This window comes from Leucopleurus acutus (genome assembly GCF_964270905.1).
Source record: "Leucopleurus acutus genome assembly, chromosome: 1".
NCBI lineage: Eukaryota > Metazoa > Chordata > Mammalia > Artiodactyla > Delphinidae > Leucopleurus > Leucopleurus acutus.
Window position 1 is genome coordinate 66,879,573 of NC_139142.1, and position 24,689 is coordinate 66,904,261.

A 24,689-nucleotide genomic window follows, 5' to 3' on the forward strand; every position below is an offset into this window, starting at 1 on the left:
CAGTGTTTCTTTATGCAAATAGATGTAAGCAAATATGTATGTTGATTTTCTTTCCTTTCTGATACAACAGTTCGTAAACTATATACCTGTTTTTCACTTTGCTTTTTCATTTAACATTTTTTGGAGATTATTCTGAGTCTGTCAGTAGAGAACATTCTCACTTTTATAACAGCTGCATAGTAGTAGTATTCTACTTTGTATACACGCCATAGTTGATTTAATTACTCCACTATTGCTGAATGGTTGTGTTAAAGTTTCAGAAAACATTTGTAACTGTGTTCTTAAATGTGTGAGCAACCAACCAGCCTTCTGCCAAAAATAAACTCTATTATATTGCTTTTTTGTTTTGTAGGATTATAATATTAGCAGTTAACAAAGCATTATACAAATTCGTAATTTTTTTTATTTCATGGCTTGCCACTCAAGTCTGAATTAGGGGTCACAAATGTTTTAGCTGTGAAAGCCATTAGTTAACCAGTTTCATTTAAGCTGTAAGTCTGTTACTGAAATCTTGAGGAACAAAGGAGTGAGAAAGACAAAACAAAGAAAAAGATGAAATAGAAAACAAGGGGAGTGGGGTGGATGGGAAGAGGAATAAAGGCAGTGATAGAGAAACAGTGGATGGGTGTGATAATATGCCACCAACAGTTGTCTCAGATAATAAAACTATGTCAGAGTGGCCTAAACTAACATTTGTGTTTTTGCTTTTTCCCAGAGCTTTAAAAAGTGGACCAGGGACTTCCCCGGCAGTCCAGTGGTTAAGACTCCATGCTTCCAATGCAGGGGACGTGGGTTCGTTCCCTGGTTGGGGAGCTAAGATCCCACATGCTGCCCGGAGTGGCCAAAAAAAAAAAAAAAAAAGTGGACCAGACTTCCATAAGCTTATATTTCATAAGAGAGGGTGGGGGTGGGGTCGAGACTCTAGAAAGTATATAATTATGAATCTTTATATTTTGCAGTACGCGGGCCTCTCACTGTTGTGGCCTCTCCGTTGCGGAGCACAGGCTCCGGACACGCAGGCTCAGCAGCCATGGCTCACGGGCCCAGCCGCTCCACGGCATGTGGGATCCTCCTGGACCGGGGCACAAACCCGCGTCCCCTGCATCGGCAGGTGGACTCTCAATCACTGCGCCACCAGGGAAGCCCCATTTTCTTCTTAATATTTAATGTAACTTGTAATTTTAAAAATTGTCTACCCCCCCCATGCACACTTTTAAGATTGATTGTAAGCTCTTTGAGAGGAGGGACCTGTCTTTTTGTAAAAATTAATGTATACCCAGTGTGACAGTAAAGGGTCTGGCACATAATAGGTGTTTGCTAAATATTTATTAAATGAGTGAAGTTGCTGAGGATGTTCAATTAAGCTGTTAGATATGAGAAACTGAATTGTAATTTTTGTAGTACCATACGGAAAAAAGCCCACAAGATAGAAATAACACCAGTAGTAAATGACTACTCTTCCCTTATCCCCTCATTTGATATTGGAATGAAACCAAACTTTCTGGTTTTTATTATAAGGTATTCAAAATACCTTAGTCCTGTCTCCCCCTTGTGGGAAATAGAGTATAAGAGAGATCACAACTGCAGTTAAAATGAATCTGTGCTTGGGATTAATGCATGGGGGTGGAGGTTACTTCTTCCCCTCAAATAGTAATGAATGATTTTTATGAAGAATATTTGATGACCAGGCAATGCTTATGATAAACTGAAAAGCAGAGTTGCATATTATGTGCTAAATCAGCTATGTTAAAAATTATATTGAACAACCCAGTACAAATGTTTTAAAATACCTTTGTGATTTTGGGGTGATGGGATTATTGGCAACCTTTCTATTTTCCCTATTAAAAAAAAAATAAAAGGCCCAGCAAACATAAAGTAGGTATTTTCTTTTACTGAAATGGATATTTCAGAAATGGAGTGTTTATTTTGTTTTTTTGTTTTATTGTTCTATTTATGGCTGCATTGGGTCTTTGTTGCTGCGTGCGGGCTTTCTCTAGTTGCGGCAAGTGAGGGCTACTCTTCGTTGCGGTGCACGGGCTTTCTCTTCGTTGCAGTGCGCGGGCTTCTCATTGCGGCGCCTTCTCTTGTTGCAGAGCACGGGCTCTAGGCCTGCGGGCTTCAGTAGGTGTGGCTTGCGGGCTCTAGAGCGCAAGCTCAGTAGTTGTGGTGCGTGGGCTTAGTTGCTCCACGCCATGTGGGATCTTCCTGGACCGGGGCTCAAAGCCGTGTCCCCTGCATTGGCAGGCAGATTCTTTAACCACGGTGCCACCAGGGAAGCCCCTTGGAGTGTTTCTTTATGTACATATATATAAGAGAGAGGGAGACACAGATGAGCAGACACCGTTGAAAAATACTTTATCATAAAACAGCAAGTTGAACTTAGTATTTTTGATGAGTTTATCTTTTCCCCATTTTCTTTTTTAATTGATTTCTTTAACAACTTACAAATACCGTGTTTTACTCATGAAGATTTTTTGATGTTTTAAATTTTTTTGCGGTTGGATTTAGTTGCTTTTATTTATTTTGTAAATTTTTACATTAGTGTGTTTTTTCAACTTTTTTAATTTATTGCAGTGTTGGGTCTTCATTGCTACGAGTAGGCTTCTCATTGCGGTGGCTTCTCGTTGCGGAGCACGGGCTCTAGGCACACAGGCTTCAGTAGTTGTGGCACATGGGCTCAGTAGTTGTGGCACGCTGGCTTAGTTGTTCCGTGGCATGTGGGATCTTCCCAGACCAGGGCTCGAACCCATGTCCCCTGCGTTGGCAGGCAGATTCTTAACCACTGCGCCACCGGCGAAGCCCTTTACATTACTTTTAATTCTTAGTTATTGTTAAAGTAATGTATGAATATTAAGCTACAGAAATGTCAAAAATAAAGTAGTGCCTTTTTGGTAATCTTAATCTTCTAGGAATAGCACTGCATTTTGGGTGTATATCTTTTCAGAACTTTTTCTGTACAGTAGTCTCCCTTTATCTGCAGGGCATACATTCCAGACCCCCCAGTGGATGCCTGAAACCATGGATATAGTACCTTACCCTATATATGCTGTGACGGTTTATCACACCTCTTACATCTCCATACCATATTTCAGTATAGGTAATAAAGTTAGTTAAATCATTAGCTTTTATGTTATTGTGACCGTGTATATAATATTTTTCTGAATCAAGTATAATAATTTATGTATAATATAATTTGTGAGTCAAAAAGTATACTGTGAATACTGTTCCTTTTCTGCACAACTTTTTGTTTTTCTTGGAGTTACTTGCCTCCATTTTTTATTTGTTTATTTTTCTATGTATCTATTGCTGTTTTTCCAAAAGGTGTTAGAAATCTGTCGGGGTTTTCAAACTCAAGCACATCACATCTGTTGTTGGTTCTGCCTCTTGTATGGAGGGATTGGAGTGGGGAGAACTTGACTTCAGAACTGTCATTCTCCTTGCTCTGATCTAGACTTGTTCTTAAGACTTGTTGCAGAGTTATTATTCTGTAACTTCTGTACTCTTTTCAAAAAGGGAATCCCCTGCACCCCCACCCCACCCCCTTTCTTTTCCCACTGGCTCCCTTTCTGCCTCCTGCCCTGGCATATTTAGTCCTTCGTTTGGCTGAAATATGTTATCTGGTTGTTTCTTGAGAAAAGTTGCATAGGAGGTAAATTTTAGGGACTTGTATCTTTTTTTTAAAAATCTGTGTTTTATTTTCACACTTGATTGGTAGTTTGGCTGGAAATAAGTTTCCATCAGCATTTCAAAGACATTTCTCTTGTCTTTGAACTTTCAGTGTTGCTTTTGAAGAGTTTGATTATATAAATTTATTTATTTTTGGCTGCATTGGGTCTTCATTGCTCTGTGTGGGCTTTCTCTAGTTGTGGCAAGCAGGGGCTACTCTTCATTGTGGTGCACAGGCTTCTCATTGCAGTGGTTTCCCTTGTTGCTGAGCATGGGCTCTAGGCGTGCAGGCTTCAGTAGTTGTGGCACGTGGGCTCTAGAGCGCAGGCTCAGTAGTTGTGGCACGTGGGCTCTAGAGCGCAGGCTCAGTAGCTGTGGCACACGGGCTTAGTTGCTCCACAGCCTGTGAGATCTTCCCAGACCAGGGCTCTAACCCGTGTCCCCTGCATTGGCAGGTGGATTCTTAACTACTGCGCCACCAGGGAAGCCCGCTGTTCAGTTTCTTGATCCTTTTTTTTTTTGTATGTGATTTGAATTTTTTTCTAGGTATCTTTTGTTTATACTGGTGTTGTTAAATTTTATGAAAATGCATATCGTATCAGGCATTGAGAGAATTCTTTTTCTCCGTAATCCATTATTTCTCAGTAGAGGGCACTGTGGGCATTTAGGTAGTACCATTTTTGTGTTTGACTGTATTGTGCTTATGGGGCTTTGAGCACCCTGGCTCCCAGTACTAAATGCCAGAATAACCCACTAGTTTTGGGGACAACTAAAAATGTCCCCAGACATTTCCAAACACCCTTGGGAGAGGCAGCACTAATCTTTTTTGAGAAGGGTTATTGTAGTCCCGAGTCCTTAGGGCACTTTTTTGTTCAGTTGATGATGGACCTACTGATTTAAAATTTTTCTTCTGTTTCCTGATTTTCTCTTTTTGGTCTGTTTTCTGAGATACTTTCTTCAACTATATTTTTCAATCCTGTTATCTTGAATTTGTAAATGTATTTTCTTACTTGAATTTTTAAAAAGAATGGTATTGTTTTTATTTAATATATATATTTGTTGTTGAAGTTTTCTTTTCCTTAATTGTCAGTTTTCTCTGAATTTCTTGTTTTTCTTTTGCTTCCCTTCTTTCTTACCTCATGCTGTCCTAACATATTGGTGACCACTGACTGCCTGTCTGTATTTAAAAGTAAAGTACTGGGGCTTACCTGCTGGCGCAGTGGTTGAGAGTCCACCTGCCGATGCAGAGGACACGGGTTCGTGCCCTGGTCCGGGAAGATCCCACATGCTGCGGAGCAGCTGGGCCCGTGAGCCATGGCTGCTGAGCCTGCGCGTCCAGAGCCTGTGCTCCGCAATGGGAGAGGCCACAACAGTGTGAGGCCCGCATACCGCAAAAAAAAAGAAAAGAAAAGAAAAAAAAGTAAAGTACTGTAAGGCTGGATGGTAGCTGTGACCCTTTTTGCCGCTTTTCTTAAAACTCATTTTCATTCCATTTTTTCCAGAATGGCCTTCTTCCTAATATTAGTTTTTAAAAGTCATTGACTGGAATTTTAATCTTTAGCCTTTCCACAGGCTTGTTTTCTTAAATCTTTAACTGTTTGTAATTGGTTCTCTCAGTTATTATTCTCTGAGTTCTTGTATAGACTTCTTTCAGTCTCAAATGTCCATCATTGTCATTTTTTCAAATTATATCTATATAGAAATAATTTACTATTCTTGTGTTGCATTTTGTTTAGAGGCTACCTGCAGATAATATTCTGTCTCTGCTGAACTTTTTGGACTCTAGTTTTCTTCAAGTCTTGTTAGTTCTTTCCAGAATTTTTTATTTCTTACGTCTTCCATTTGTGGTCACTTTCTCCCTAGATTCTTATTTCCAGTTTACCAGCCTTACATAAATTTTAGCTCCTTGACTTTTCTTTAGTTATTCCTGTAACCATACTGTATCTTTCTGGTTTGTAGTGTCCTTTAGTTCTGTGCTGTTGTTTTCACTGTTTCTGGTGTCCTTAAATACTAGTTTTTGTAAACCAGGTTCAGTTTTTTTTTTAAGTCCCCTTCTCTAAGCCAATGGTATGTCAGACCTTTAGCTTCTGTTGTGCTGTCTGGTATAAACAAATACATGGCATCTGGTATAAATTTCTTTTTATTTAAATTCAGTCTCTAAAGAAAAAAGTTGGTTTTTTTTCTTTTAAAAGTAACAGTATGTCATTTATACTGCCCTTTAATACATATTAAAATAACTGACTTTACCCCCCAGTTGTTTTTTTTTAATTTATTTGGTTGTGCCACGTCTTAGTTGTGGCTCACCGGCTCCTTGGTTGTGGCATGCGAACTCTTAGTTGTGGCATGCATTTGGGATCTAGTTCCCTGACCAGGGATTGAACCCGGGCCCCCTGCATTGGAAGCTCAGAGACTTAACCATTGTGCCACCAGGGAAGTCCCTTCCCCCCCCCCACCCCAGTTTTTTATTGTGGTAAAATGCACAACAAAATTTACCATCTTAATTTTTTTCTTTTTTAATTGTGGTATGCGGGCCTCTCACTGTTGTGGCCTCTCCCATTGCAGAGCACAAGCTCCGGACGCGCAGGCTCAGTGGCCATGGCTCACTGGCCAGGGCCCAGCCGCTCCGCGGCATGTGGGATCTTCCCGGACCGGGGCATGAACCTGTGTCCCCTGCATCGGCAGGTGGACTCTCAACCACTGCACCACCAGGGAAGCCCCATCTTAATTAATTTTAAGTATACACTTTAGTGGTATTAAGTACATTCATATTGTGCAACCATCACCACAGTCCATCTCCAAAACTCTTTTCATGCTATAAAACTGAAATTCTATACATATTAAACAATAACTATCCCCTGTCCCATTAGTCCCTGGTAAGCATCGTTCTACTTTGTGTCTCTGTGAATTTGATTACTCTGGGTACCTCATGTAAGTGAAATAATTCAGTATTTGTTTTTTTGCGACTGGTTTATTTTATTTACCATTATGTCCTCAAAGTTCATCCATGTTTCAGCGTGTGTCAAAATTTCCTCCCTTTTTAAGGGTGAATAATATTCCATTATATGCATTACCACAGTTTGCTTACCCGTTTGTCAGCTGATGGACAGTTGGGTTGCTTCCACTTTTTAGCTATTGTGAATAATCCTGCTAAAACATGGGTGTACAGATACCTCTTCAAGACTCTGTTTTCACTTCTATTGATATAACTGATTTTTACTTGTTAATAGAATTAATATATCCAGGGGCCAAGGGCGGTGCAGCTGCAGCCGAAGCGCTGGTGGAGGAGAGCAGAGCGTGGCCGCGAGCAAAGGAGGGAGGGAGGGAGGGAAGGAAGGAAGAGAGGAAGGCGGGCAGGCAGGGGTCGGGGACTGAGGCAGTAGAGGGAGGCGAGAGCCGGGCAGCCGCTTTGCGCTGTGTTTGCTGCGCGGGCTTTTGTGGGGGCAGCCGTGGCGTAGGCCTCCTCGGCCGAGGAGAAGCAGTACCGGCGGTGTAGGTGCTGGCGCCTGGGGGCGGGGGACTGGGGAGACGAGAAGGGGGGTCACTGCGGTGGTTCTCTTGCTCTCGCGCTCTCCTTGCCTTTCTCTGGCTCGGTGGCCTCCTCCCTGCATCTCCCTTGCCTCCTGGGCCCCTATCCCCGCCCCCTGCGGTATGTATTGATTGCGAGCAGCAGGTTTCCCGGGGCTCCTCAGGATGATGCCGTCCAAGTTGCAGCTGCTGATGATGGTGGCCTTCGCAGTGGCAATGCTTTTCTTGGAGAACCAGATCCAGAAACTGGAGGAGTCCCAGTTGAAGCTAGAAAGGGCTGTTGCAAGACATGAAGTTCGAGAGATTGAGCAGCAACATGCGATGGATAGCCCTTGGCAAGATGCAGCTTTAGATGAAGAAGAGGACATGGTGATCATTTATAACAGAGTCCCCAAAACTGCAAGCACCTCTTTTACCAATATTGCTTATGATCTATGTGTAAAGAATAAATACCATGTTCTTCACATCAACACTACCAACAATAATCCAGTAATGTCACTGCAAGATCAGGTGTGCTTTGTAAAGAATATAACTTCCTGGAAAGAGATGAAACCAGGGTTTTATCATAGGCACCTTTCTTATTTGGATTTTGCAAAATTTGGTGTGAAGAAGAAGCCAATTTACATTAATGTCATACGGGATCCTATTGAGAGGCTAGTTTCTTACTCTTTCTGAGATTTGGAGACGGTTATAGACTGGGGTTAAGAAGACAAAAACAAGGGGACAAAATGACCTTTGATGAATGTGTAGCTGAGGGGAGCTCAGACTGTGCTCCAGAGAAGCTCTGGCTTCAAATCCCATTCTTCTGTGACCACAGCTCAGAATTTTGGAATGTAGGAAGCAGGTGGGCTATGGATCAAGCCAAATATAACCTAGTTAATGAATAGTTTCTGGTGGGAGTTACTGAAGAGCTTGAAGATTTTATCACGTTATTGGAGGCAGCTTCGCCCTGGTTCTTCAGGGGTGCTACAGAACACTATCATACAGGAAAGAAATCTCACCTTAGGAAAACCACAGAGAAGAAACTCCCTACTAAACAAACCATTGCAAAACTACAGCAGTCTGACATTTGGAAAATGGAGAATGAGTTCTATGAGTTGGCACTAAAGCAGTTCCAATTTATCAGAGCCCATGCTGTACAAAAAAAAGATGGAGACCTCTGCATCCTTGCACAGAACTTTTTCTATGAAAAGATTTACCCTAAATCGAACTGAGTACAAGGTGTGGCAGTTAGATTCTTGAACTACAACTTTGACTGTCTTCACCTTAGTTCTCAGCTCCACAACTTGGATTGCTGATGGGTGTATAAGACAGTTTGTATTAAACCGAGTTAGAATACAGACAGTGATGTCAAGGAAGTAGATTCTGGCTGATATGTCAGTTGTCTAGGAAGTTTAAGTTTCAGCCTTTTTTTTTTTTTTCCTGGTTAAATTTTGGTGGGAGTTACAACCTCCTGTTTGGACACAACCTACACATCACCTAAAATAAACACATAGCAGGTCTAATTGAAGGCTAAATACTGAAATACAGTTTCAGAAAAAGTTCTGATAATGTTTTTGATAAAGCATTTTTTTCAACTAACCATGAATGAAGATGAATCCATTTGCTACTTCCACCTTCATCTGGAGGTTTGCATTATACACCACAACTGGATAGTGTTACTAACTGTTTGGCAGTGTGTACTTTGTTTTTGTGAATCACGTCCCATGAAATTTATTGAAATGTTTGATCAAGTTTGCTAAGAATGTTTCTGCTGTAGTTGGAACTGCCCTTATTTATGTAGGTCATTTTAATTTTCTTTAAAAAATGATTATTAGTATTAAAAATCAATTTAAACCATTATTAATACTGTAAAAAGAATCAAAGCAGTATTTCTCATTCCTGTCTCTCCAATATCTAAGATTGGGGAAACACTTCAAAGAATGTTGACATTGCCTGAAGTTTTGGTTAAGGCTTCCAAACATGAATATCAGAAAAATAAGTTTAGTATTTGTTTCTCAATCCATTATTTGTAAAGGTATAAACTGAGGTATTGGTGAGTCCATATTATAACTCCGTTAGTAAACTGTGGTATGGGTAGGATTTTCCTACTTCTTCTGTACTTTTACTTGTAGACTGTTTTAACTAAGGTGCTTTATAATGTATTTTAAAGCATTGTATTTACAAAAAAAAAGGAAAATGCTGTAAATATTGCATATTTTATGTATTTGGACCAAAAGGTTATAAGTAATTAGGCAAAAGTGGTTTTGCACCAGTTTTATTATGTCAGGTAAAACCATCAGACCTACTGTTCTCGTATTTCTCATTTAACTTTACTGTTAAGGTATCACTGAAATGAACTTCAATAACCTTTCAATTTTGATATGCAGTACATTATTCATATTTGGGGGCAGTAGTTATAGTGGAAAGAGTACTGGATGAGGAGTCAGAAAACTTGATTTCTTGTCCTGGCTCTGCCACTTATCAGCTGTGTGATCTCGGGCGAGTCACTTAACCTCTCTCTGCCTCAGTTTCCTCATCCTGATATGAGGATGATAATACCTGCTGTACCTACCTCACAGGGGTGTTGTGAGGATTAAATGAGATGGCATGTGAAAGCACTTTGAAAACTAATGTGCTATATAAATGTAAGGTATCATGGAAACATCTTTAACATATAGTTTCATACCATTCGTTTTTTTAACAAAGAAAAGGTCCACTTAAAAGCTGGTTGAAAAAGTTAATCTGTTTGGCCTCTCACTGTTGTGGCCTCTCCCGTTGCGGAGCGCAGGCTCAGCATCGGCCATGGCTCATGAGCCCAGCCAGTCCGCGGCATGTGGGATCTTCCCAGACCAGGGCATGAACCCGTGTCCCCTGCATCGGCAGGCAGACTCTCAACCACTGCGCCACCAGGGAAGCCCTGAAAAAAGTTAATCGTGATATAAATTTGTGTTTAATAAATATCTTCTCAGTGGAAAAAAAATTGATATATTTTATAAACTCTTCATCTAGTGTGGCACTCTTTTCAAACTGAGTTCTACACATTCATTTCTTTTTACTGATCCTTCTAAAGTGTGAACACGTTTTGTTTTAAGTTATAAGAATGCATGAAATTTTGGTGTACAGTTTTACATGAAATCACATGACTGCTGATTTAAGGCAGCAGTGTCCAATAATATCAGAATTTGATTTAGATACTAATTTCAACAAAAATGTGCAGGGCTAGGTACTCTCTGTAAATCTTCAACACCACCACCTCCCCCTCTGACTCAGCAGGATGTCTTTATCTCCTACTTAACAGAGAAAATAGCAAACCTATCAGATGGGGAGTTCTTTATATTCCTGCTACTAAATCTACAAATTGTACATGTAGACATATATTGTTTTTCTTGGGCCACTCTTAAAATGGGAGACATTTCGTATAAGGCTTATCTCTACTGGTTGTTCATTCATTGGGTGTTTATTGAGCACTCAGTAGGTGTGTGGGGGGCACTGAGGATAAAGCTATAAATAAAGTAAAACTGCCCTCATTAAGGTTAAATTCTAGTGGTTCGAGGAAGAAAATTTTGTTTGTCAGATAGGGGTAAGTGCTATAGAGGAAAGAGGATAAGTGAAAGAAAAGTTTGTTAGGTAGGGTTAAGTGCTATAGAGGAAAGGGGATAAGTGAAAGAAAGGTTTGTCAGATGAGGATAAGTGCTATAGAGGAAAGTAAAGCAGAGAGAAGAGTGATAAGGAGTGGATCTGTATGTAAGAGATTACTATTTCAAAGGTTCCTTGGGGAAGACGTCACTGCTGAGATTAGGTACCTTTGTTTCTCCCTTCCTTCTTAACTGCCTTCTTTTGTATTAAACAGATATCTTGTAACGTACCATTTTAATTTCCTTGTTGTTCTTTTACTGTATTTTTTTTAAAGATTTATTTATTTTTTAAATTTTGGCTGCATTGGGTCTTAGTTGTGGCACATGGGATCTTCGTTGAGGCATGCAGGATCTTTCATTGTGGTGCGCGGGCTTCTCTCATTGTGGCGTGTGGGTTTTCTTTTCTCTAGTTGTGGCTTGCAGGTTCCAGGGCATGTGGGCTCTGTAGTTGTGGCACACGGGTTCCAGAGCATGTTGGTTCTGTGGTTTGCGGCACTTGGGCTCTAGTTGAGGTGCGCCAGCTCAATAGTTGTGGCTCACGGGCTTAGTTGCCCCCTGGAATGTGGGATCTTGGTTCCCTGACCAGGGATCCAGCCCACGTCCTCTGCATTGCAAGGCACATTCTTTACCACTGGACCACTAGGAAAGTCCCCTTTTACTGTGTTTTTGTTGTTATTTTCTTAGTCATGGTTCTGGGGGTTGTCATTACCATTTTATCTAGTTTGAATACCAATTCAATTACAATAGCATATAAAAACTTATTTCTGTAAAGCTCCATTCCCTTCCCCCTCCTTTGTGTTGTTATCCTGCAAGTTACATCTTTATCCATTGTATACTTATCAACCATCTTTCTAATTATTGCTTGATGTTTTTGTGTTTTAAATAAGATAGGAAAAAAAGAGAAAAACAAATACATGTATACTGTTTTTAATAGTTCCCTATGAAGTTACTTGTACTGGTGCTCTGTATTTTTCATATGGATTTGAATTACTGTTTAGTGTTATTTCATTTCAGCTGAAGTGCTCCTCTTAGTATTTCTTTTAGGGCAAGTCTACTAGTAACAGCTTACTCAGTTCTGTTGATCAGGAATGTCTCCTGCAATTCTGAAGGATAGTCTTGTTGGATATGGAATTACTGGTTGAGTCTTTTTTCCACAACACTTTGAGCATATCATCCCATTGCCTCCATGGTTTCTGATGAGAAATCAGCTGTTGATCTTGAAAGGATCCTTTATTTGTGATGAGTCGCTTTTTTCTCTTTTTTGTTAGCTTTCAACAGTTAATGTGTGTCAGTGTGGGATGCCTTTGAGTTTATCCTCCTGAAGTTTTTTGAGCCTCTTGGATGTGTAGATTAATGTGTTTTTCAAATTTAGGAAATTTTTGGCCTTAATTTCTTCAAATATTCTATCCTTTTCTCTGTCTCCTCTTCCTTATGTGTATGTTGGTGTGCTTAATGGTGTCCCACAGATTTCTGAGTCTCTGATCATTTTTTTTTTCATTCTTTATTCTTCCTGAGACTGGCTGATCTCAGTTGACTTATTTTCAAGTTTGCTGATTCTTTCTTCTGCCTGCTCGTATCTACTATTGAGCCCCTCTATTGAATTTTTTATTTTATTACTATTTTATTCAAATCTATAATTTCTATTTGATCTTTTTTAGAAAATAATTTTTGTCTCTTGAGATTGTCAATTTGGGTGAGACATTGCTCTCATATCCTGCTTTAGTTGTTTTAACAAACTTAAATTAACTGATTTAAAGTCTTGGTCTAGTAAGTTCAATATCTGGGCTTCCTCAGGGATATTGCTGCATGAGCCCACCACGTGTGTGTGTGTGTGTGTGTGTGTGTGTGTGTGTTTAGACTGTACTTTCTCTTTCTTTGCATGCTTTTAATTTTTTGCCAACTGGACATTTTTAAATAATGTAGCAACTGTACAAATTAGATTTTCTCCTCTCCCCAAGATTGATTGATTATCTCTTTATTTATTTATGTGACTTTTTTGGTACTAATACTGTAAACTCTGTTTTTCTGTTGTTTTATGTGGTCACTAAAGTCTCTGCTCAGTTAGCTTAGTGGTTAAAGTAATGAATAGGTATAGGTTTCCTTGGATGCCTGAAACATGTAAATCTTCCAGTCTTTGCTAAGGGGCTCTATGTGTATGTTGAGACATGCCTTCAACACTCAGCTAGGCAATTTACAACTCTGTCTTAGCTTTCTTTTCTTGCTTGTGCAGAGCCTAAAGGTTAGCCAGAGGTGAGAGTTTAGGGCTTTCTCAGGTCTTTCCTGAGAATGTACACAGGTTATGTGTGAGTGTGGACTCCCAGGAGTATATTGGAGCTTTCCAAAGCCCCCATGGACATCTCATTCCCCAGCTTTTCTTTTTAAGCTTTTTAATTATGCTATTGTTTGCCCCAAATATTGTCCATAATCTCAGGCAGCTGCAGTGTTTGACAGTTGCTTCTGACTGTTTTTGACCAGAAAGAAGGCTGTTTGCTCTGGATGAGTTCAGAGTCAGGCCACATAAAGACAACTTTGGTAGTAGTAGAGTCTTCCAAGGAACTACCAGACATGTCAAATAATGACAGTTCTCTGGGAGTGGGACTTTTAAGAAGATCCAATCCTGTTCTGCTCTCCCGCCCAGTGGCTGTTGACATTCACTATGACTGCAGGCTGTTGGTTTTCACAGAAGTAGGAAGGGGTAGAATGGAAATAGGGTAAATTAAACACCACAAAGCTTGCTGTTGTTACCAAGATTCAGCCATTATTTGGTGAATAAACATTCCCCAGATTGCTTCAATTCTTTGTAATTTTCAGAGTTCTGAAAAAGTTGATTCTCCCAGCTTTTGCCAGTGTTCTCATTGCTTTTATGAAGGAGAGAATTTCAGAGGTCTTTACTTGGTAATTCTTGCTGATGAGAATAACAGTTGCACTTAATAAGGATGTGTGGATTCCTTCTCCAAGCTCAGAGGGCTCAAGGAGACTGGGGATTGAGAATTTTCAGGTTAATCAACCCATCTCTCTATCCCATTTTTTCAGGGTTCCAATGTGTTCTCTTTTCCTATGCAGGCCTTAACCTTGGCATAGCAGACTTATCCAGATTGAGACTTTAACTTTCTTTGGAGCCCTGCCACTCTTACAATTAAGTCTTGGCCCTTAGCCTTTTGTGGCCTCCTGCTTTTAAAGATTTTATGCTACCAAAGAAACTTCTGGCTTTTTCACATTTAGTTTTTAATTCCCTATCACTCATTTTAACCTCTTGTTATATTTTTCCAAAGAGTCAATTGCTTTTAAAGCAACAGCAACCCAGTTTCATGGTCTTTATAATTACTGTTTTCCTTATATTTCTCAAATATCTGATACACTGCACCTTTAAAGTTCAGGGTTCGGCAAACTATGGCTTGCTGGCCAAACCCACTCTTGTGTCTGCCTGTTTTTGTCATGCCCTATTTTTAAAGAGTTGTAAAACAAAAACATCAAAGCAGAATATGAAATACTATCTGGTCCTGTAAAAAAAAAAAAAAAGTTTGCCAACATCTGCATTCTCTTCCACTGGATAACTACCCAGTTTACCAACAATGGAACTTTTAGCCATTGCACTGCCAGTTTGTGCTCGGTTTCTGTTCTGTCATCACCAGTGATAGTGTCCTTTGCCAGCTGCCTGGCTACGTGGATGGTGATCCAACTCCAAAACTTCATTTTAGAGCCTATTTTCTTGGACCATTCTCAACACCAGTGGCTTCAAGTTGGGTCCCTGGGTAGGCTAACTATGATTAGCATGGAGAAATGTTCTTAGGATCAACATCTGTAGAAGGAATGGAAAGGAAGCAGAAGGGGTAAATTGGGCTGTAATGTATTATCAACAAAAGCCACTGTTGCCCCCTTGAGAAACTCTGAAGCTGGGATAACCTGTGGAGTTGTCCAAAATTGTGACAGGGTGCTGGGCCCTTATACGCCTGTTTTGATCAGTCCCTCCATGAAGGCTGCTAGGGCATGCAGCTGTCTTTAGCTGAGGCAATTCCTGAAAAGGCCTGACAGGTGAAGGCTGTTTGACAGCAGCTGGACAATAAATCCTTCATTTCTGAAGGGAGGTCTGGATAGCACATCAGTGTCTGCTACATAGCTTTATGTGAGTTCTTCTAATTATAATTTTCTTCTAAAATTTTTTTAAATTGTAACTTTAATGAATAAGTTTTTTCTCATGAGAAAGCTGTAAAATAGAATTCTTTTAAGAACTGTATACATTTTTACTCATAATAAGATGGACAATTTTTTCCTAAGGCATTTTTGAAAAACTGAGCTATTTTAGTTTTGATTTGTGTCATTTTAATATCAGAAGTGTCATCATAGAATTCTGAAATGCTAATCTTAGTGGTTGAAATTTACAACTAGCAGATCTTAAGAAGACATCTAATTCAGCCCTCTTATTTGACAAATGAGTAAGCTGAGAATGAGTGAGCTAAGGGGTTATAAAGCTAGTTAGTGACAAGTGAGGATTCGAATGTAGGTCTCCAAACTCCCGACTAGTATCCTTTTATCAGTATTCCTTATCTTAGTTTCTTACAATAGTTTCTAAGAAAAGAGTATTAGGGTTCTGAAACCGAGCAAGAGTTTTTTTATGGCTTTTAAAGTCATTTTGTTGCTCCTGGGAACCATGGTAAACAGTATGCAGATGCTTTAGTGATGACAACAGCAATAATAATAAAGCCAACTTTTGGAGTATATCATTTTCATCAGTCCTGAAATCATTTTGGACAGATGAATCTGATTTATTTTTAACCTTTCTGGAAGATGATTCCACAGTTATCTTTGGAAACTTCTTCCTGATGACTGTGGGTTATCAGATAATGGAAACTCTTCACTATTTGCTGGCAGGATCATACAGTGAACATATGATTATCAAATGAGGTCTGAAAGTGCTCTACAATTCTAAAATTTAGTGTTTTATTTTCAGTGGTAGATTATCTTAAACATGTTCTGGATCACCTGAGTCATAATTGAATACTTTCACTTGATGCTGGGGTTAGAATATGTGTTAGTTTTTGGTGGTGCCAAGTGTTACTGTTTTGATTGTTAGGGACTAATATTAAGGAAAAGAATAGAAATACTAGTCTTAATGAATAAGATGCTTTTGAGTTAACTGAAGACCAAATGCTTTTTTAGCATCAGGAATTAATGTTTCATAATAATGTGAAACTGAGAAAAATTTACCTGCCTTATTACCATTTAGTAGTACAGGCATTCCAATCTTAAAGGAAGCTTATGGTGGTTCAGTTAGTGCCATTTTTGTGTTGTGAGCAGAGATTTATTCAGCAAAACCATGCCATTTATTTTTTAAGTGTTCGTGTTAAATTGAATTTTATTTAGAAGTTTTGTATTTGGTTTTTGGTTTATCTGACTTTCTGTATTTATGTAAGATCTGTGTGCATAAAGAGTTTACTTAAAGGTTTATGTTTATCAACTATACTGTGATAAAAATTAATTTTTAAAAAGTTTGTGTTTGCATAGGTTTAAATAACGTTAGGATTACAACCTTTGTAAATAACTGGAAACTGCAGGAACGTTTCTCCTTTTTTAAGGGGTCTGTATATTATTGAAGTTTGAGAATGTCTTTCTTCAGAGTTCTAAGTTGATGTTGGGCTACCTAAAAGTACATACTTAAAACTTTATAAAAGTTTTAATGAATGTGCAGTCATATTAATATATGTGTGTATGTAGGCAAGGAAGGAGGAAAAGGGAGATTTTCTTGTGTAGAAGAAAAATATTATAAATTATAATAATAGGAATTAGGTTTCTTCTGAATAAAGGGTTTGATGCCATTGACTCCTGGGAGGAAGTTATGATAATTTCAGTCTTCAAAGATTCACTCTATTTCTCATGCTATATTGAATTCTTTTGAATGTTCTAACTCTTGAAAAAAATTCTGTAGTGAATCTTGTAATGAAAAACCTGCTAATTTGTTTTGTAAGTTGAAATTTTGGCAGATTGCTATTTATTAGAGTTTAAGTATTTATGATGGACTAGTCATGATCTACCTGGTAAGATCTACTCGATAAATCTAATTGTAGATAAATACCTGTTTTGGGGTCAGGCACAACTTGTAGTTTACTCACATTATTATCTAATAGGGGAATATAAATGTGTATGAAAATAATTGTGATGAATTCAGCTGAGTATAGAAGTTTTACTGAGTGAGTACTCAATATCTCGATTGAGATATTTCACTAATTTTAATTTATAATCTTAATAAGATATCGTTTGTCACCACCATTTTCCTTCTAATTTTAATCTATATGTATGTCATTAAACTTTCCACTGGACTTTTTTTTCTTTCCTTCCTTCCTCACCCCTCCACCTGTCCCCCCCGCCCCCCGCCCTTTCTTCCTGGCCTGCTAGTTGCCACACACTGTTCTAAATGCTTGGGATATAACCATGAACTAAACAATCAAATATTCCTGCTCTCATGAAACTTAGATTCTTGTGGGGTCTGAGGGTGGGAGGAAACAAGCAATAACATGTAAATAAATTGTTGAGAAACTGTATGAATAGATAAAGAAGAAATTTTTGTTAGAAAGTGATTAAGAGTTGTGGTAAGAGAAAAAAGTAGAGGAGGGTTAGGGCAATTAAGAGTATATGGGGAGGGCTTCCCTGGTGGCGCAGTGGTTAAGGATCCCCTGCCAATGCAGGGAACATGGGTTCGAGCCCTGGTCCGGGAAGATCCCACAAGCCACGGAGCAACTAAGCCCATGCGCCACAACTACTGAAGCCCACGCGCCTAGAGCCCGTGCTCCGCAGCAAGAGAAGCCACCGCAATGAGAAGCCTGTGCACTGCAAAGAAGAATAGCCCCTACTCACTGCAACTAGAGAAAGCCCACACGCAACAACAAAGACCCAACGCAGCCATAAATAAATAAATAAATAAAATTTTTAAAAAAGAGTATATGGGGATGTGGAACAGTTTGTAATTTTTAAAAGGATAGTTAGGATAGGTGTCACTGAGAAGAGGACATTTGAGCAAAGTTTTGGAAATGGAGTTAATTTGTGTGAAGGAAGAACTCACTGGCATTGCTGTTAGTGGAAAAGGCCCCAAGGCAAATAGGTGCGTGCTTGATGGATTCAGAAACTAGCAAGATGACCCATGTGGTTAAGGTGGAGTGAAGTCCACGGGGGAAGAGTGGTGGGAAAGGATACCTGAGATGTAAAAAGGACCAGACAATTAGGACTTTGTTGGCCATCATAAGGATTTGGGCTTTTATTCTGGGTAAGATGGGTAGCCATGGCAGAATTTTGAGCATAAGTGATGTGTTTGGCTTTTTGTGGGGAGGAGTGCACTGGTTGCTGAGTTGAGAATAAGGTGTGTGTGTGTGTGTGTGTGTGTGTACACATGTATCTCCCATGCTTACACAAGCGCATTGCACTTAGACAACTATATATTATGCAGAGTGTAAATATAAGGTCTATATTTCTTTAGCCAGGGGTCAAAAGTTGGATTTTAATACTCATTTAACTAGTAACAGGGCTGTTCAAAACCTGAAATCCAGCAGGAGGACAAATTGTGTGGAAGAAAAAATTATGCATATTTTTATCAGTGTGAGAAGAGAGAAGATTAATGAATGTTTAGACGGGATGTTAAAATTGATAGCAACATTCTTTTTTTTTTTTTTCGGCCATGCTGCGGCTTACAGGATCTTAATTCTCAGAAAGGGATTGAACCCAGGCCACTGCAGTGAAAGCGCCAAGTCCTAACCACTGGACGGCCAGGGAATTTTCAATAGCAACATTCTTCATTTTAAAATATTTTTCTTTTAATTGGGGGGACTATAGAAAAGCCTAGAAAAGAAAATGAAAATTGCTTATCTCACCACCCAGAGATAACCATTAGTAGTATTTTGGCATTCGGGTATGTATGTGAGAGTGATACTTTTAATGTATTTTTGCCTGAACTTGTAAATTGAAGTATAACATCCACTTAGTAAAGTACTCCAATTTTAAGTATATAACTTGATGAATTTTTACAAATTATACACCAATGTAAATACCACTCAAATCAAGATAATATTGCCAGTGCCCTATATGTGTCCACCTCGTTTTCACTTAGTCTCTCCCGCCAGCCCCTAGAAGTAACTACTATTCTGACTTCTACATCACAGATTATTTCGTCTGTTTTTACATTTTAACTAATTTTACGGTAAATGTCCAGATTTTTTTTTCCACTCAACATTGTATTTTCTCTTTTTTTTAAGCAGTGGTTTTATTTTTACCTTTTTTTTTGAATTTTTGAGTTTTTATTTAATTTATTTTTTATATAGTAGGTTCTTGTTAGTTATCTGTTTTATATATATTAGTGTATATATGTCAATCCCAATTTCCCAATTCATCCCACCCCCACCCCCCCAACACCCCACCACTTTCCCCCCTTGGTGTCCATATGTTTGTTCTTGACATCTGTATCTCTATTTCTACCCTGCAAACCAGCTCATCTGTACCATTTTTCTAGATTCTACATACATGCGTTAATATACGATATTTGTTTTTCTCTTTCTGACTTCTCTCTGTATGACAGTCTCTAGATCCACCCATGTATCTACAAATGAGCCAATTTCATTCCTTTTCATGGCTGAGTAATATTCCATTCTATATATGTACCACATCTTCTTTATCCATTCATCTGTCGATGGGCATTTAGGTGGCTTCCATGACCTGGCTATTGTAAATAGTGCTGCAGTGAACATTGGGGTGCATGTGTCATTTTGAATTATGGTTTTCTCTGGGTATATGCCCAGTAGTGGGATTGCTGGGTCATATGGTAATTCTATTTTAGTTTTTTAAGGAACCTCCATACTGTTCTCCATAGTGGCTGTATCAATTTACATTCCCACCAACAGTGCAAGAGAGTTCCCTTTTCTCCACATCCTCTCCAGTACTTGTTGTTTCTAGATTTTCTGATGATACCTTTTCTAACTGGTGTGAGGTTGATACCTCATTGTAGTTTTGACTTGCATTTCTCTAATAATTAGTGATGTTGAGCAGCTTTTCATGTGCTTCTTGGCCATCTATATGTCTTTGGAGAAATGTCTGTTTAGGTCTTCTGCCCATTTTTGGATTGGGTTGTTTGTTTTTTTAATATGGAGCTGCATGAGCTGTTTATATATTTTGGAGATTAATCCTTTGTCCATTTATTTGTTTACAAATTTTTTTTTCCATTCTGAGGGTTGTCTTTTCGTCTTGTTTGTAGTTCCCTTTGCTGTGCAAAAGCTTTTAAGTTTCATTAGATCCCATTTGTTTATTTTTGTTTTTATTTCCATTAAGCTAGGAGGTGGATCAAAAAAGATCTTGCTGTGATTTATGTCAAAGAGTGTTCTTCCTATATTTTCCTGTAAGAGTTTTATATTGTCCACTCTTACATTTAGGTCTCTAATCCATTTTGAGTTTATTTTTGTGTATGGTGTTAGGGATAATTTCATTCTTTTACATGTAGCTGTCTAGTTTTCCCAGCACCACTTATTGAAGAGACTGTCTTTTCTCCATTGTATATCCTTGCCTCCTTTGTCATAGATTAGTTGACCGTACCTTTGTGGGTTTATCTTTGGGCTTTCTGTCCTGTTCCATTGATCTATGTTTCTGTTTTTGTGCCAGTACCATATTGTCTTGATTACTGTAGCTTTGTAGTAGCCTGAAGTCAGGGAGTCTGATTTCTCCAGCTCCATTTTTTTCACTCAAGACTGCTTTGTCTGTTTGGGGTCTTCTCTGTCTCCATACAAATTTTAAGATTTTTTTGTTCTAGTTCTGTAAAAACTGCCACTGGTAATTTGATAGGGATTGCATTGAATCTGTAGATTGCTTTGGGTAGTATAGTCATTTTCACAGTATTGATTCTTCCAATCCGAGAACATGGTATGTCTCTCCATCTGTCTGTGTCATCTTTGATTTCTCTCATCAGTGTCTTATAGTTTTCTGAGTACAGGTCTTTTACCTCCTTAGGTAGGTTTATTCCTAGGTATTTTATTCTTTTTGTTGCAGTGGTGAATGGGATTGTTTCCTTAATTTCTCTTTCTGATCTTTCGTTGTTAGTGTATAGGGATGCAAGAGATTTCTGTGCGTTAATTTTGTATCCTGCAACTTTACCAAATTCATTGATCAGCTCTAGTAGTTTTCTAGTGGCATCTTTAGGATTCTCTATGTATAGTATCATGTCATCTGCAAACAGTGACAGTTTTACTACTTCTTTTCCAATTTTTATTCCTTTTATTTCTTTTTCTTCTCTGATTACCGTGGCTAGGACTTCCAAAACTATGTTGAATAATAGTGGCGAGTGTGGACATCCTTGTCTTGTTCCTGATCTTAGAGGAAATGCTTTCAGTTTTTCACCGTTGAGAATGGTGTTTGCTGTGGGTTTGTTGTATATGGCCTTTATTATGTTGAGGTAGGTTCCCTCTGTGCCTACTTTCTGGAGAGTTTTTATCATAAATGGTTGTTGAATGTTGTCAACAACTTTTTCTGCATCTCACAGTCTCAGTTTCATTACTTGTGATCGGTCTGCTCATATTTTCTATTTCTTCCTGGTTCAGTCTTGGGACGTTATACCTTTGTAAGAATTTGTCCATTTCTTCCAGGTTTTCCATTTTAATGGCATAGAGTTGCTTGTAGTAGTCTCTTAGGATGCTTTGTGTTTCTGCAGTGTCTGTTTTAACTTCTCCTTTTTCATTTTTAATTTTATTGATTTGAGTCCTCCCTCCTCTTGATGAGTCTGGCTAAAGGTTTATCAATTTTGTTTATATTCTAAGAGAACCAGCTTTTAGTTTTATTGATCTCTGCTATTTTCATTGCTTCTATTTCATTTATTTCTGCTCTGATCTTTATGATTTCTTTCCTTCTGCTAACTTTGGGTTTTGTTTGTTCTTCTTTCTCTGGTTCCTTTAGGTGTAAGGTTAGATTGTTTACTTGAGATTTTTCTTGTTACTTGAGGTAGGCTTGTATAGCTATAAACTTCCCTCTTAGAACTGCTTTTGCTGCATCCCATAGGTTATGGATCATCTTGTTTTCATTGTCATTTGTCTCTAGGTATCTTTTGATTTCCTCTTTGATTTCTTCAGTGATCTCTTGGTTATTTAGTAACGTTTAGCCTCCGTGTGTTTGTGTTTTTTACGTTTTTTTCCCTGTAATTGATTTGTAGTCTCGTAGCGTTGTGGTCAGAAAAGATGCTTGATATGATTTCAATTTTCTTAAATTTACTGAGGCTTGATTTGTGACCCAGGATGTGATCTATCCTGGAGAACGTTCTGTGCGCACTTGAGAAGAAAGTGTAATCTGCTGTTTTTGGATGGAATGTTCTATAAATATCAATTAAATCTATCTGGTCTGTTGTGTCATTTAAAGCTTCTGTTTCCTTATTTATTTTCATTTTGGATGATCTGTCCATTGGTGTAAGTGAGGTGTTAAAGTCCCCCACTATTTATTGTGTTACTGTCCATTTCCTCTTTTAGAGTTGTTAGCAGTTGCTTTATGTATTGAGGTGCTCCTATGTGGGGTGCATATATATTTATATTTGTTATATCTTCTTGGATTGATCCCTTGATGATTATGTAGTGTCCTTCCTTGTCTCTTGTAACATTCTTTATTTTAAAGTCTATTTTATCTGATATGAGTATTGCTACTCCAGCTTTCTTTTGATTTCCATTTGCATGGAATATCTTTTTCCATCCCCTCACTTTCAGTCTGTATGTGTCCCTAGGTCTGAAGTGGGTCTCTTGTAGACAGCATATAGATGGGTCTTGTTTTTGTATCCATTCAGCAAGCCTGTGTCCTTTGGTTGGAGCATTTAATCCATTCACGTCTCAGGTAATTATCGATATGTATGTTCCTATGACCATTTCCTTAATTGTTTTGGGTTTGTTTTTGCAGGTCCTTTTCTTCTCTTGTGTTTCCCACTTAGAGAAGTTCCTTTAGCATTTGTTGTAGAGGTGGTTTGGTGGTGCTGAATTCTCTTAGCTTTTGCTTGTCTCTAAAGCTTTTGCTTGTCTCTAAAGCTTTTGGTTTCTCCATCAAATCTGAATGAGATCCTTGCCAGGTAGAGTACTCTTGGTTGTAGGTTCTTCCCTTTCATCACTTTAAGTATGTCCTGCGACTCCCTTCTGGCTTGCTGAGTTTCTGCTGAGAAATCAGCTGTTAACCTTGTGGGAGTTACCTTGTATGTTGTTTGTCATTTTTCCCTTGTTGCTTTCAATAATTTTTCTTTGTCTTTAATTTTTGCCAATTTGATTACTGTGTGTCCTGGCGTGTTTCTCCTTGGGTTTATCCTGTATGGGACTCGCTGTGATTCCTGGACTTGGGTGGCTATTTCCTTTCCCATGTTAGGGAAGTTTTCTACTATAATCTCTTCAAATATTTTCTCAGGTCCTTTCTCTCTCTCCTCCTTCTGGGACCCCTATAATGCGAATGTTGTTGCGTTTAATGTTGTCCCAGAGGTCTCTTAGGCTGTCTTCACTTATTTTCATTCTTTTTTCTTTATTCTGTTCTGCAGCAGTGAATTCCACCATTCTGTCTTCCAGGTTACTTATCTGTTCTTCTGCCTCAATTATTCTGCAATTGATTCCTTTTCGTGTAGTTTTTATTTCAGTTATTGTATTGTTCATCTCTGTATTGTATTGTTCAACATTTCTTCCATCTTCTCGATCTTTGCCTCCATTCTTTTTCCGAGGTCCTGGATCATCTTCACTATCATTATTCTGAATTCTTTTTCTGGAAGGTTGCCTATCTCCACTTCATTTAGTTGTTTTCCTGGGGTTTTATCTTGTTCCTTCATCTGGTACATAGCCCTCTGCCTTTTCATCTTGTCTATCTATCTTTCTGTGTATGTGGTTTTTGTTCCGCAGGCTGCAGGATTGTAGTTTTTTGTTTTTTGTTTTTTGTTTTTTTTTGCAATACGAGGGCCTCTCACTGTTGTGGCCTCTCCTGTTACGGAGCACACGCTCCGGACACGCAGGCTCAGCAGCCATGGCTCATGGGCCCAGCCGCTCCGTGGCATGTGGGATCTTCCCGGACCAGGGCACAAACTCGTTTCACCTGCGTGGGCAGGTGGACTCTCAACCACTGCGCCACCAGGGAAGCCCAGGATTGTAGTTCTTTTTGCTTCTGCTGTCTGCCCTCTGGTGGATGAGGCTATCTAAGAGGCTTGTTTAAGTTTCCTGATGGGAGGGACTGGTGGTGGGTAGAGCTGGGTGTTGCTCTGGTGGGCAGAGCTCAGTAAAACTTTAATCTGCTTGACTGCTGATGGGTGGGGCTGGCTTCCCTCCCTGTTGGTTGTTTGGCCCGAGGCAACCCAACACTGGAGCCTACCTGGGCTCTTTGGTTGGGCTAATGGCCGACTCTGGGAGGGCTCACACCAAGGAGTACTTCCCAGAACTTTGCTGCCAGTGTCCTTGTCCCCACGGTGAGCCACAGCCACCCGCTGCCTCTGCAGGAGACACTCCAACACTAGCAGGTAGGTGTGGTTCAGTCTCCCCTGGGTCCTGATGCTCACACTACTTTGTGTGTGCCCTCCAGGAGTGGAGTCTCTGTTTCCCCCAATCCTGTCGAAGTCCTGCAGTCAAATCCCACTAGCCTTCACTAGTCTGATTCTCTAGGAATTCCTCCTCCCGTTGCCGGACCCACAGGTTTGGAAGCCTGACGTGAGGCTCAGAACCTTCACTCCAGCGTGTGGACTTCTGTGGTATAATTGTTTTCCGGTTTGTGAGTCGCCCACTAGTTATGGGATGTGATTTTATTGTGATTGCCCCCCCTCCTACCATCTCATTGCGGCTTCTCCTTTGTCTTTGGATATGGGATATCTTTTTTGGTGAGTTCCAGTGTCTTGCTGTCAATGATTGCTCAGCAGTTAGTTGTGGTTCC

The 24,689-nt window shown here is 39.3% G+C and overlaps 1 protein-coding gene and 1 pseudogene across 5 annotated transcripts in view; both read left to right on the top strand.

Moving 5' to 3' along the window:
* Nucleotides 1–24,689, top strand: part of STRN3 (striatin 3) — a 113,875-nt gene that overhangs the window by 10,677 nt on the left and 78,509 nt on the right. The gene's annotated exons all lie outside the window — the stretch shown is intronic.
* Nucleotides 7,192–19,420, top strand: LOC309959498 (heparan sulfate 2-O-sulfotransferase 1-like; annotated as a pseudogene). Its single transcript has one exon. The product of its transcript is annotated as a heparan sulfate 2-O-sulfotransferase 1-like (transcript).